Genomic DNA, 14,677 nt, shown 5'->3' on the forward strand with positions numbered 1-14,677 from the left:
GCACCTCCACCACAACACAGGGGAGACAAAAGAGGCCAATGTAGTGACAGATATGAAAGGTTTTGCTGAATTTCATGTAAGAACATGGCCCCTTATAGGACAAAACTGCAGTTAAGTTTATGTTGAATCCCTTCCTAGAACTAGCATCCAAAACCATTGGCTCATTTGTATTTGCTCTCTCAAACATTACTTAGGTCTGTCACCTTCCCCTCAGTCACGAGGATATGGTCACCAAAGTACAAAACTAAGCTGTAACCACAAGTGTTTGGGAATGTTATCTGTGTTCATGTTTTTGGCACGTATTCTTGCTAGCTCAAGAACATCTCAGAAGTTTATGTCCTCCAAGGCACATGCACAGCAGATATTTCAAATACACTGTTTCATCAAAATGCACAGAGAACAGTAAAGTGTATTTTTGATTGTTATTTAATTTTTTTTTTTTAATTTGCAATCAGACAGAAAAACTACATCACCTTTCAAAAATATTTTTTGGGCTGACAATCCTTCTTATTTCCGTGCTTCAGTGAAATCCCCACAGCAAATGAGGGAATGGGGCCTTCCAGTACTGGTAGAAAATACCAGAAAAGTCTTCGGAAGTACATCAAAATCTTGCTCTGAGGCAGAGTAAAATAATCATGTGTCTGCAGACTGGGTTACCTGAAGATGCAGTAAGAGTACCAAAATGATCGGAACAACTAAGGCTACCAAGGAGCACGTTTTCGTTGCTGCCAACATGGACTTGATGCCAACAGGTTAATTGACCATTCTGCTGAGCTTCCTACCTTTCCTGGTGAGTTGCCTTTGAGACAGACACATAATTTTGCCTAAAACTTGGGCACTCTGAAGGTAATTTGCCATTTTTATCAGCAAAAGCATCCAGTGAGCGCCTGTATGATTGATTTTGGCTGCTTGTTGTGATTCTCTCTATGCTTGATGGACCAGCAGTGCTGCTAAAGGAAGATTTGCTCCCCTTCCATCCCCACTCTACCTGACAGGTGTAGGTACAATGACAAGATATTCACCAAAAAGTTTATCTTATCAGTTCAATTGTCTGAGGACAACTGAGGACTTTCGGTTGGTAGTGACATTAACTATGCAGGGTCTGCTCATCACTGATAGCAGAAACAGAGAGTTTTATCCTTTAATATTGATGTCACATGCCACACTTTTACATCCGCTGCTTTAGATTACAGGCAAATACAAAGCGAAAGCAAAAATGGAAATGCACTGAGATGTATCCAGTGCAAAACTTCAATCAGATGTGATTTTGGTTGCATTTCTAAATGGAGCAGCAGAGAAAAATTTGTTTCGTATATACACTGAACGTTGTTCTCCTTCTAGGATTCATAATGCATCTACTCCCCAAAATACGCCTAATACTTCTAATGACTGTAGCCCTTGTTTATTTCGGCATAAATTCATAGCATGCTGAATCAATGCTCAACAAGAAGAAACTGCTGTGTGCAGGCTGGCATAGCAAAAAAAATGAGAGCAATTAGTCAGCCACAAATCTAAAAGGTAGTTTATTGGAAGAAAGTCTTTGAAACTAATGACAGGCCTAAACTTTCTGAACTATCATTACCGAACTAGTTTGTGAATTCCCAGAGTAAAATATTAAGTCAGATCAAAATCATCTGTGTTTCCTTTTCATTCAAAACCCAGAAGCAATACTATAAATTAAAACTGAGGGGTGGTGAGGAACACGACCTCGTATATGCTGCTGTAGATGCTCAAAGTCTCCTACAGAAACTTGAGAAGAACATGGCACCCAGTTTCTTTCTTTCACAGTACACCATACATATTTTACACTGGCAGCTCTACTGTTAATATCTAGTGTAGCCATGGATCAATAGGCTGGACAACAATGACATCTGCATCTGACCTGGTTGTCCCAAGCTCTTTTTAGACAATGAAGGGAAAGGAAGGCAATTTTATAGAGCATGATTCATGGCTGCTGTCCAAAACTGGGCCTCCAAACCAAGTTTTAGCAGTATCTATCTTTCTATGTAAGAGACTGCAAAGGTGACTCAGAACCTCAGGTGACTCAAATGCTCACATCTACAGCTGGATGAGGAGAGTCCTGCCTCTAAAGCCCAAGAAGCGTTTTGGAAGGTCTGCATGGATACAAGTTACCATTGTCACTAGAGACCTTCCAAAGGAAATAAGCTAAAGCTTCCCTATTGCTGCATAGGGTCTTATTTTCACTTTCACACCAGATCAGCATCTGACCATGTGAAGTCATCATCACAACAGGTCAGACCAACCCTACAACAAAACAATAAGATATATTGCAACCAAAGATGGAAAAAATGGTCTGTGAGTAAGAAAAACACATGTAGTTTGCAAAGAGAGCAGGAAAGGATAAGGGCCTTGATATCTTAACAATATACAGGAAAATGAAATTCAGCTACATTCCTGTAAAGCAACCTCTGAAACAGAAGCACGCTTTTAAGAAAATCCATGTTCCCAGATCATCTTATCAATGGTCAGATGTTCACAAATCTGCAAGGAAGATGGGTCCTCTCTCAAACAAGGCAAGCCCTTCTCTCATTTGCAGCAATACTCCAGACTGATGGTTTTCTCAGACATTTTGAAGGGCCAAAGAGATGCAATATGTGATCCCTCCATCCACAGGCTGCCCAAGTCCTAGCTGTCCCTTCACCACTCATGGCAGACCAAGAGATGGAAAGCTTTCTGCCTCTTCTTCCTTTTATTACTTTAAGACATTTCTTCTATCAGGAAAGGTGAAACACAGCAAAAGCAAAACCTTAGTGGGTTGGGTAATTTTTTTACCTGTAAGAAATCTTGGGGCTCAGTACTGACTTAAATTGTTGCAACATCCAACAGGCCCATCTGCTAACACTGTTGCCTCTTTTGTATAAATTGTTAGCCTACCAAATGTGTGTCCTTATAAATTACAAAAAAGATCAAGGTTACACCTGATTTACAGGTGCATGAGTTATGGTGTGTGATCTACTAGACACTGCCCAAGTATAATGACTTTTGATCTGTAAAAAATCAAACTTTGTTGTAACAAATAGACTTGATAACAAAATAAACCAGCACTTCAAAAGCATCATATCCTGCTTGAAGATACTACACAGTGAAAACCACAAATTCCAGCATGAACAATTAAAACACAATTTACTCAATAATTACATTGAACCATCACACATTTTGCCTCCAAACACTAGAATAGTCTGTAATAGCCACAGGAGGTATTTTAAAAAGAAAGAGAAGACACAGGGAATGATTAAATGTCTCCTTTCAGAGACAGTACATTTTTCCAGTTATGTATGTTCCCAGATGGATCAGAATTTTCTGAGAATAAAACAAGGACCACTCAGTTATCTGTAATGCTCCACTGACTCAACCTACCAAAGACATTTGTGTGCCATATTTCAAACCAAATTATCTCCGTTTTTAAGCAATGCTTGCTTGCACAAAGCATTAAGTACAATTAAATGTAATAGTCTCCTTAGAAAGCTCACAGGGAAAAACAGAACCAAAGAGGTTCAGCAAAAAGTTAAACATTCTGTTTCAGACATCAAGTTTTAACCTAAATTCGTATTCTTTACAAAGTTACCAGAAAAAAAAATACTGTAAATTTAGTGAAGACAAATGATTAAGAGACTGCACAGGTGGAGCAGGTCACTAGTATAGGCTCTCTGAAGCACTGGGGCTCACCTATTTGTCTCTAATGACACAGACTGGACTACATCAAGCCCTGACTACATTTACATCACTGTTGTGCAGCAGCAAGATAATTGATTAACAGTAAAATCAACAAATTTCATATGTGAAATAAGATGGATGCAGGTTTGGAAGAGATGACAAAACACACGTCATGTAATTCCTAAAGAGGAACTAGAACCAAAGAGGAAAAATGACTACAAAATTCTGCGAACCGAAGTTCTGAGAGGGAGAGACAAATTGGAGACAAATTAACCACAGAATCAGAGTAGTCTCGGGCAGGAAGTGACTTCAAAAAGTTAAGATGCTAGTTTGGTGGAACCTTGCTTATTTTGTTTGTAGGCTATGTTCCTACATCAAATTTTTAATGACAGTTAAGACAGGCTGGATCATATGCCGCCTAAAAGACACTACAGGATACCTCTTCCCAGTGTCACAATGAATGGATTTATTAACTTCTCTTTTTGGTGCACGAGGGATTGAAAAACCACCCCAAACTTGTGGAGATTTCATTTCAGTTACTTCTCCGTGGTATTCAGCTGAGGGTATCATGCGGGATGGGCGTTCTCTGAGTCAGGCGACACTTAAGAGTTTCTCACTAAACCATGTGGCTAAAGACACCACCAGCAGAGATGTAAATTGTTCCTTGGAAGTCTCTTCTGGCTGTTTGGCCGTAACTGCACCACCTTCTTATATGCTTAGTTTAAGACTAATAGATTAGCACATTTACATGGTGTATTCTCTGCCCGCTTGGTCTGCAGTTCTCTCCCGCCTGCCTTCACTTCTCGAACGCTGACCCTGAAACAGGGCCCTGTGCGTCCCTCGGGATCCCCACCGGCCTCATGAGGCTGCTGGGAAGCTTCGGCAACCCTGCCTTGCAAATGATCACCCTCCTACTCGCTTTCCCCAGGGACTGGGCACCGGGAAGGTCTGACCCAGCTTAACCCTACCGAGGACAACAACCAGCACCGGGACCCAGCACCGCAGCACGAAACCCCATGGTCCCGCTTCAGCCCCCCGAGGCCACGCGTGCCGCCGGCAGGTCCCTGTCCCGCGGGGGAACCCGGTGTGCGGGGCTCTGTCCCCTCTGCGGGCTCCCGCCCCGCTGCCCAGAGCGGGATTTGCCGCACGTCCCACCCCAGCTCCACTGTTCCCCGCCGGGCTCCTCACCGCGGCGAGCGGGATCCCGCACAGCTCCGCCCGCCGCAGCCCTCCCGCCCCTTCGGGTCCCGGACTGGCGCCGGGAGCCCTCGGGGGTCCGACGAATCCCTCCCTGTCCGCTTTACCTTGGCGGGCGGGCGGCGGCTCCGGAGGCTGCGAGGAGGCGCGGCGCGGCTCTGCGGGACCTGACCCGGCTCGGCGGGGCCCGGGCTGCCTGAGGGAAGTGGGGCCGCCCCGCCGCGCTCGCAGCGCCGCCCTCCGCCCTCGGCCCGGACAGAGGCGGTGGCCGCTGGTTTGCCCGCACCGATGCCCCGGGGCAATCCCCGGCCGGCCCGGGCAACCCAGCCCAGCCCCAGCGCTCCCCAGCCCGCGGCCTCTCCTGGGCCGCCCCGGCCGGGCCGGGCGCTCTCGGCTGGACAGCACTGTCAGGCGCTCTCTCGTTTTCACACAGAGTGGTGTTTCTTTCCCAGCTCTTTTTAGTGACTCTACATCTTCTGTAACGTGTAAGACAGTGATCTGCTGTCATGACATTTTTATGTCATTTCGTACTTTTGGAAAAGGCTGCTTTGAAGGGTACTTGGATGTTATTCACGGAGTAGAAATGATTTTATAACACCTTAAATTCCATTAAAAGATGGGGAGGGGAAAAAAAATCGAGAAGTTTCCATCTGAGAAAAAGCAAATGTCAGAAAATTCAGTGCAGTCTTGGAAGGGTTGATGTCACTAAGTTAGAAAGATTTTGAGTAATGGAGGCCATGTGCAAATAGACCTCTCTCTTGATTTAAAATCCTATTGTCAGTGTCTATAACTTTGCCAAAACAATGCCTTTAGCAGATTTTTTTCTTATATATCTAAATCACTGACAGTAAAGCGTAGTGAAAAAAGGTGAAGATGTCACCATCGCCTCCTGTTACTTCAGTTTAGAGAAGTCACCAGGTAGTTCAGCTTAGTCTTGCGTTTATAAGCAATTCGTATTAAAATTCCAGATTTTTCTCCACAGCAGCCAAGAAATCCCACTTTATTTTTCCTCCAACACTGCTGGAGATAAAATAATTATAGCAGAAGGATGGTAGCATTTTAAATTACCACCATGTTTTGCACAGCAAATATGTTTCAGTGCTTTAAGGGGTAATTGCTTTGAAAAATTCCAGCTGAGACAGCTCAGCCATATTTAAGAATGCATTCAGGGAATAGTGCATTGTTCTGCTCATGTTACTTAAAAACCCCAAATTATTTCACTGACAAGTTGGCTAAAACTGACCAGAGTCTTTGGTGAGGTCAGAGCTTCATCTTTGGCCAGGCACATGAAAATACATCTAAATTGGCAAACAGTGTTCGTAAAATCATGCACATAGTTATTAAACAGTTATTAGTTGAGGAGCTTGGGAGTCTGAGACTCCATGGATACTGCATATTCTCTTTGCTGACTTTATTTGCAGTTGCTCCTTTTGACTTTTGGTATCATTATGGTGCCAAGGAACAATGTAATTTTGAAAGATTCATTGGCAATTATCTTTTTTAAATTATCCCAAAGTCAATTTAAAATAGCACTGAACATTCTGCATGTAATAAAGGAGTAATATTTGATGGTGCATTTTGTTGTCAGAAAATGTATTTTAATTTCTATATGTGACCTACCAGTAACATGGTCACACCCTTAATACACTAGTGGTTTCACACTTATTTTGCTGTTGTTAAACACATAACCAAGGTATTTGTTAGGATAATGTAGAAAACATCTATTCGGCTTGTACAAGGGAGCCTTTGTTTGCTCTGTGTCTAGATTTGTTCCTGTCCTCTCCAAGTGTCCTGAAAAAGGCTGAGAGAGCTGAATGGCAGAATTTTTCAGCTCTCCAAAGCTTGCCTGGCTATAACAGGCATTGCCTATAAGAGGAACAGTGGAGATAAGAACAGCACACCTCTAGAAAGCAAAGAGAAAAGAAGTCCCAGAAAATCTGGAGTGCTATCTGTGAAGTTTTTGGTCTGCGTTCAGGAGCATGAGGGTTGTGCTCCAGTGGGATGGGTGGAGGCCATCATGTATTCATAAGGCAGAAATGTGGTGAGGGAAATGCTACAGCAGATACAGACTTGATTAACAGTGTGTGTTCTAATGTTAGAGAGAAACAAAGTTTGTGGGAAAAGGAGATGGAAATAAGTAAAACTTCCTAATTTGTTTTCTGTCAGATTAAATGAATGTGCAGCAGAATCATTCCTCTGAATTCCAGCCTGACATTCTGCCTGCTTTTCTCCAGAAGCTTTTAATTTTCTAATGGAAAGAGGAGACGTGCACTCCACCCAGGTTACAACTGGGTGTTCTCAGCAGTTGCATGACTCAAGATCTAACACATGCAGTTGGAAATCGTTCTTTTTCTTTTCTTATCATGGGTGAGTAGATCACTGGGTAGATATGCAGTCATTATACACTGCTGAGGAAGAAGGGGGAGAGCTTTATTAACCTCCCCCGTCCTTTTGTAAGTAGTCCTAGTAATGTAAGTTTCTATAAAGCAGCAGAGAATTTAGAATTAAAGCAGAATGTCTGGTTTTGAAAGGGAACAAATAGATATATTTCTAGTGTCAGGAAACAAGCAATTCATTGGAAAAAAGGTAATGTTTTACCATAAATGTGTTCCCTTAAATTTTGTTGAGATCACTTTATACACTGATAATAATGACCTGACTTTGTAGAGACTGACCTTAATTTTCTCTACATGGTAAATGAGACACTACGCTAAGATCTAACCTGCCCAGAGTAATGCAGGATCAGCCCACAGCCCTCAGTATTATAAATGGAGAGGGTGCAGATATGTAAAATATTACCAAGCCATCGTGCCCCTGGCCAACAGTACAAAAGAGGAAAATAAATCAGTGTTTTAATTAGCACTTTTGTCATAGCAAAACACATAGAATACTATTGAAAGGCTTGTTTGTTTTGTGGTTATTCAAACAAAATAACTTTCAGGTGGAAGAATGAAAGTTTTGATCACGGAGGACAAAAGCATAGATACAAGCTACAAAATAGGATTAAAAAATTAGTTTAAGGCAAGTGATAGCTAAAGGCTGGAGTATCCTCTTTTCAAGTAGTACCACGCAAATACTGAAAATCTTTGGTACAGTGACTGGATGATCCTCTGTGGTACACCAGATAAGTTAATTCATCAAGACACTGTTTTTCCAGAAAGCTTAAAGAGATTGCAGTTAGTGAGAAGCTAATCACATCACCACATCAAACTGTAATGTCAGGGCATTCCGGAAAAATGTTTGGCATCTTCTTATATGATAAGGCCAAAAGTAAAAAGTATGCATATAAGAAAGTAGCAATGGTAGGTTTTATATTCGTCCAGTAAGTATTAATTCTATTCAAGGGTGGTGGTTTTTAAAGTTCAGTTGTGATTGTGCAATACTGCAGAAGACCTGTAAACCCTAAAACTTCCTGTGAGAAAGATGAAAAGCTCTCATCTGCGAGTTAATAGTGAAGAAATTACCAAAAGCAGCTTTTTAAAAATCACAGTAAATCAAATTGAAGTACAACTTCATTGAGTACAGAAGCTAGTTAGCAAGAGCATCATATAAAGTTCTTTAAAATTATAGCAAATTAAGAAGCTAAAACTCAATGTGCTTAAGAGCACTATGATCCTTCTGCCCATATTTTCTTCCATCCTTTTGAAGGCATCTTTTAACAACTCAGAACTGAGAAGAGAATTCTTTCTCCACAACTATTAAGAGGAAAGCATTGTTTCTTACAGTGGAAAGCCAAAAGTAAACAAACCAATATCTCAGCCTGGATGAAAAGCTGAAGATGATGTTGTAATCTGAAAATGTTAGCAGTGAAGCTAGCAAATTCACACTTTTAACTGCAGGTAATTAGAAGTACTTCTGAAGGCTATGCTCAAAACTTAGTTACTAGAATTCTATCCACCATCATAGTTTTAAGATGGATTTCCTTTTTTTTTTCCTCTGTGTATGGTAGGGCCTTGAGTTAATCAATGGCTTCCATTTCTGCATGTAGAATATGTTGAGGCAACAATTCAGATATCCAGGATTTACACTGTTAAAATTTGTCTAAGGTCTTGATTAATAAGCCAGAGATGTCTGAGGGACACTTTTTCACTGGGCTCAATGAGTTTTAGATCAGAGTCTAAGCTTTCCACCTCTCACATATAAATATCATTGTGTACATCCATTTTTCTTCTGTTTGTACACAGCAGATATATATATATCCCTTTCTGTTCTTTGTAAACATCTGTTCAAACCAGTCCCCTTCTTCACTGTGAGAGCTGAGCATCTAACATAAATTTCAGCTGAGGTAGGAAAAGCCCGACTAACATATCTCATTTATTAGCTTTATTAATCTTATGATAAATGAAATTGGCTGCACCCTTAAAAGGAAGCCTGTATATGTCATGACATGGAATATTGAAATCTCATCTAAATTGTTCAGAATGATACTTGTTATTACCTAGAAAATTGTAACCAGAGGGTCTTTGTTTGAAAATGTCAGCATTTATTATTAACATAATTTCTTTAGCATTACCAAATAGGCTTTTTGATATTGCTCAGAGCAATGTGTGCAAAAGTTAGCTTAATGAGAAGTATCATTTTAAACTGAGCATTTGATTTTATTATTGCATGTGTTAGATTTCACATGTATGACAAACTAAGCATGATATGAATAAGGTTTTGAAGCTTCTTAATGAAGTGAATATAAGAGGTTCTTGAAGACAAAAGAAGAGAGAATTATCTGACTGTATTAATAGGAAGAAATTAATTATATATTTTACTAATTTCAAGCTGTTCAATCCGTTACTTACTCACTTCTTTCCTCTGGGATTTATTTCCCTATGTACTTTTCTTTCCTGATTGTTAAAATGCTGTAAGCATGGCTTATACAGGTAGAATGTTCATTTGAAGTTTCTTCCTTCAAAGGTCAACCTGTGTTAGTTTGTGTGAAGCAAGCATGGAAATTGGTCCTCTGATCATACCAGTTTAAACTTTCCTTTTTTAAAGGAAAGTTTACGTTCTCCTTTACTTGCTACATGTTGACTGTTTCATTACATTCAGATGAATATTAAAACTTCCCCCATTGCCTGGAGGCCCAGGGAAAGCCTTTGGGACACTTAATATTGTTATTTTGACAACACAATAGTAGTTGCGAGCAACTTAATAACTTTATTTTGAGATTTTTTTCTGTTGTTCAGGGTTCAAAATAAAATTGTTCCACCCCCCACTCACTTCCCAGACATCCATTATTTCATTAATTACACAAAGCTTTAAGGAGATAATTGTCAGCATTTTTTTGCTTGTAGGAAAGTATCTCCAAAATATGAGTATGTATTTATTCTTCTTTCCCTCTCAGAAGGTAGTTTTCAAGTACAAATCCCAAGTTACATATTTTTTGCACATGCATTTGATTTGATTTTCTGTAGCTGCATGTCAGTATTAGGCTGCAAAGTTTTCTGCTGTGTCTGTCACTTAGAGCATATGTGCAGTGTGTAGCATTTGTCCAGTTGTAATATGCATACAGAGTGAGGGATAGTATGAGGAAAGCAGCACTATAAACTACTGGTATTGTTTTTTCTGATGTGAAAAAGTGCAAAGTAGAGTTTTTGCATAATCACTTGTTTCCCATTAGTGTAAATGCTGTCTGCAAGGAACAGGTGGAAGCCTTCAGAAATAGTCATCAGAACTCTGTTTTACCAGAGAAGTTCCTGATAGCTCCCACAAAATACATTTTAGGTGTGTGGCCCTTAGTGCTCAGAAGAGGGAGAAGTAGAAAGCAGAACTTGCTTTAAGATGTTGTACTAAATAAGGAAGCAACTGTGGGAGACTATTTATAAGAGTTTCGTCTTCTAGCCCCACCTCAAAGGGAAGTGCATATGAAATTAGCTCATGCATATGAAATTCTCAGCTAGAATTTGGCTACAGAGTCACTCCTTTCTGGTAGGTCCCAGTGAGCCAGACCAAGCGGCGTCATCGGAGTGCAACTCGAGTCAACAGAAAAAGTACATGTAATGCAAAAATTTGAGGCTAAGAGTTTTGTCATATCGTGAGAGCTTTGACCTGTCTTGGCTAACTCAGAACATTATGTTGGATTTGTCTGAGATACAGGACAATCTTTAACCAAAGAAATACTCTTTAGTTTCCACCCTACCACAATCTTGTATGATGAATCCTGAGAGAAAAGCTATGTGCTAGAGCTTAACACACTGCAGCAGTGCTCTCAGCTCAGGCTCAGTGCTTTACATGGCTGCTGATAAATAAGATAGCCAGGAACTTGTTTATTTCCATATAGTTCATAAAAATTTGCCTCCATAAAATTATAGATTATCTGAAGGGTAGTATTTACCCTGTTCAGGTAACATACAGCTGAGCTCTGAATATTACTATTAAGAATTTGGAGACCTTGAACTTTCTATCTTCTCTTCTTCTTCAGCTTTCCTGGCCTGTAGTTGGTGCTGGTCTGCAACCAAGCATCTATGAGTCAAGCAAGAATCAAGGTGTGCAAAGAAACTACAATAGCCCAGCTGTGACCAATTGTATCCCTTTTATTCAAGAAACATCTCACTTGATTCACAAGAGCATAAGACAATGAAAGGTTTACTGAGATAGAACTAGTAATCTAACTGTGTTTTCCAGATGAAGTTGGCAATAAAGTTTTTCCATAGAATACAAGTTGAATATGAGCTCCATTTGAACTTAATAGAATCAATAATGTTTAAAAGAGGAACTTGACAATAGCATTGTGCTTCCTTTGGTAGCTTTTTTCTTCATTATTTTAGGAGAAGGAAGTGAATTCTCGCTTCCTCTTTCATTGAATAACTCATTTTTCTACACTGCACCATTGCAATGTATTGTTTACAGACTATAGTTATAACTAATATATTAAGTACTGTCATACTTCCCTCATGTGATAGCTTGAGTGCCCATTTGTCAACAAAAAGTAGCACTCTTACATAGTGATACAGCCATCTGCTGACCACAACAGAGCTTTCTATGAGAATAAGGAAAAACAAGCTTTGACCCAGCAACAGAAGTTAAAATCATTCAACAGCTTAGGTATTCCAGCCGGAATCACATGTTTTACTAGCTTTTCATGCTCCTGAGGATGAGGGTTCCTAGGTACTAGCTATGTCCATGTTGGGAATTTGAAGAGTTTGTAACAGGACACATTATGGCTGTACTTCAGCAAAGCAGTTGAGGAAGTGCTTGTCACATACTCATGTTCAGTCTGCCATGATTGGTGTTTATGCACTTTGCTGCTTATTCATGTTGTGGTTTCGGTTTCTGCTCCCTTTTTGCCACAGTAGCACTAGTCTTCATCTCTCGTATTATGTCTGAGCATAATACAAATTGTGTACTCTTCATGTTTCACTCTTCAATAGTATTTTTGCTCATCTTCAAATGATAATCCTTTGCAGCAGCATTTAGATTATCCCCAGCTGACAGAAACTTTTCTAAGTACAGGTAGCTGTAGTAGAGTAACAATTATGTGTATTATGTTATCCCTGGATTTAAAAAACTTTTTGCAGAGACTTTTCAGATGTGAAGAATAAAATGTGAAGGCTGTCTTAAATTTTAATAAATGGGCAAAGAAGAGATGAGGGCTTTTGAGTCTATAATGAAAAAGAGGTGGTGTGGAATGTGGAGATTCTATGGAGAAACTTGAAAAAGATCAGTAGTTTGTATCTGATAAAAGTGGGAAGCCAGTGCCAGCTAAGGAATGCAGAGACAAAATGATACAATAAAAGTATTGGGCCTAGAAAATAGTCTTCAGAGAAAGAAAGAATAAATGAGAAGGGAAAGACCACATCAGGAAACCATGGATAAGCTTGATTGCTTCAAGCTTTGAAGTATGGAAAGAGGGTACCTATTTTAGAGGTGCTGCAAGAAAATAATCAGCAATCACTAGACACAACTGACTTGGGAAGATCTGGGTATATATCTGAGTCAAAGATGATGCCCATTTTACAGCAGAAAAGGAAAGCATGTGGAAGCAAGTATTTTCTTAAATCTTCATTGGCTCAACTTGAGCTTAAGTTGACAGCTGGATAAAGAGAAAAGTTATAAAACATAAATTGCAAGTGAACCTGGAACATATAAATGTGCATTTGAAGTAAATTCGACAACTGGCATGCACTGTTTTTTTTAAGCAGTTAGTATTGTCACATACATGGTATGCACTTGATTTGTTTCTTTTGAAGACTGTGTAAAGCAAACTTTGCCTTGCTAAACTGTTGTAAAAGTAATAAGAATTTCAGAGATCAATGCAGCATTTTTAATCATAATTTTCTTCTGTATTCAGTTTTTTTTCTTTTTCCATGCAGAAAGAATTCCATGCCTTATGATTCATGCATACAAAAGGAGCATCCCATTTATGTGAGCATACTCCAGGAAAAAGTCTTCAACATTTATAGCTTTGCAAATATGTTCTTGTCTCATGAAGTGAAGATAGTCTTGCTTGACAACACTATCTACCGCTTTTCCTCTACAAGGATCATATGAAATGAAAAGTATAATCCCCTTCAACTAAAAATGAAAATTTCCATAGGCTTAAACCTCTCTTTTGAGCTGCTTTCCCCCTAGTAACTGTGGGTCTCACATTTCTAGAGGGTAAGGAAGCTTGCTCTTTCCCTTAAAGCATATAAAACTGATAATAAAGCAAAGGAAATGAAAGTGAAGGACCTAAACAAGAGTGTGGAAGACCTGAGGCGGTTTTTCCAGTCTGCCCCTGGATATTTGTAACCATGTTACTAGTGGCATTTAAAACCACCTAAAAATGTCAAAAGAGCTAAACGTCACCTCAGATTGTAAAAAATATTTGGGTCTCATTAGCTATGTGACTGTGCCTGAATGCCTGGAAGTCTGCACCTTAACTGTCTAGGAATCAAATTGTTATGAGTGAATAATGGAGAGAGTACACTTCGTTAAGTCTCAGATGTGTCTGAACATACCTGCATTGGACTGTGACCTTCTCACAAACTCTGATCAGAGATCTAGACAGGTGATTTAACCACAGCACAGAAACTACTCTAATGCAGCTCCTGGAAATACAAACACAGGATGTTAAGTGAAACTAATGTAGTACACGAGAAGAAAGACACAGATATTAAGCCTGCTCAGCAGCCTTTTTCTTTATGGAAACAACATTTTTTGCTAGGTTAATATTATTTCTAGAAACAGAGGCCAAAACAAACACTCTTCTTGGACTATCTAATGAAAATCTATCTTGAGTAGAATAAACTCAGCTGGGTCTCGATCAATCAGTGTTTGAATCATTTCCAGTTTGACTGTTAATGTGATTTTTTTGCCAAAATCTTAGGCTTTAAATTTATTTTAGAACTACATTGTTGAGCAAAAGTCTTTGTAATTGATCCTAGCCTATTTTTAGGATTACCAAAATAAGGTCTTGATGGTGGGCAAATAGCCATACTGAAAAAAAGATCCCAAAACATCTCACAGCTTGGAGCAAAGATCAATGTAAACTGTTTACAAAGGGTATTTGAAAGACCACCAGACACTGGAGCATTATTGAGAAGAGCCTGGTGTGTTACTGTGCAGATTTCTGCCCTAGGAACCATGAAAGCTAATTTGCTTGTCTTATACAGCAAGAGTGTGGTTCCTTTCTCAAGGAGAAAAGTGAATCCTTATTTATAGAAAGGCACAAAGAGGAGCTCATATGGGATGTTTGTTTCAAGAGCTTTTATAATAGCTGGGAAAACACAGAGCACCTGATTTACATCTGTAGTAGAGCTCCTTCACATGAGGTAAATGAGGATCAAGTCTACAGTACTTAGTAGCTTAAACAGTCTTAATTCAGTCATTTTTC

General features: G+C 39.7%; 1 protein-coding gene across 1 annotated transcript in view; it reads right to left on the reverse strand.

Moving 5' to 3' along the window:
* Positions 1-5,072, reverse strand: part of APBB1IP (amyloid beta precursor protein binding family B member 1 interacting protein) — a 66,720-nt gene extending 61,648 nt beyond the window's left edge. Inside the window, exon 1 of the mRNA XM_069006584.1 lies at positions 4,980-5,072. The gene's annotated coding sequence lies outside the window, so the exon portion shown is untranslated. The remainder of the gene's footprint in view (positions 1-4,979) is intronic.
* Positions 5,073-14,677: the final 9,605 nt, after the last annotated feature.

The sequence above is a fragment of the Aphelocoma coerulescens genome, chromosome 2 (assembly GCF_041296385.1).
Source record: "Aphelocoma coerulescens isolate FSJ_1873_10779 chromosome 2, UR_Acoe_1.0, whole genome shotgun sequence".
In the NCBI taxonomy this organism is placed as follows: domain Eukaryota; kingdom Metazoa; phylum Chordata; class Aves; order Passeriformes; family Corvidae; genus Aphelocoma; species Aphelocoma coerulescens.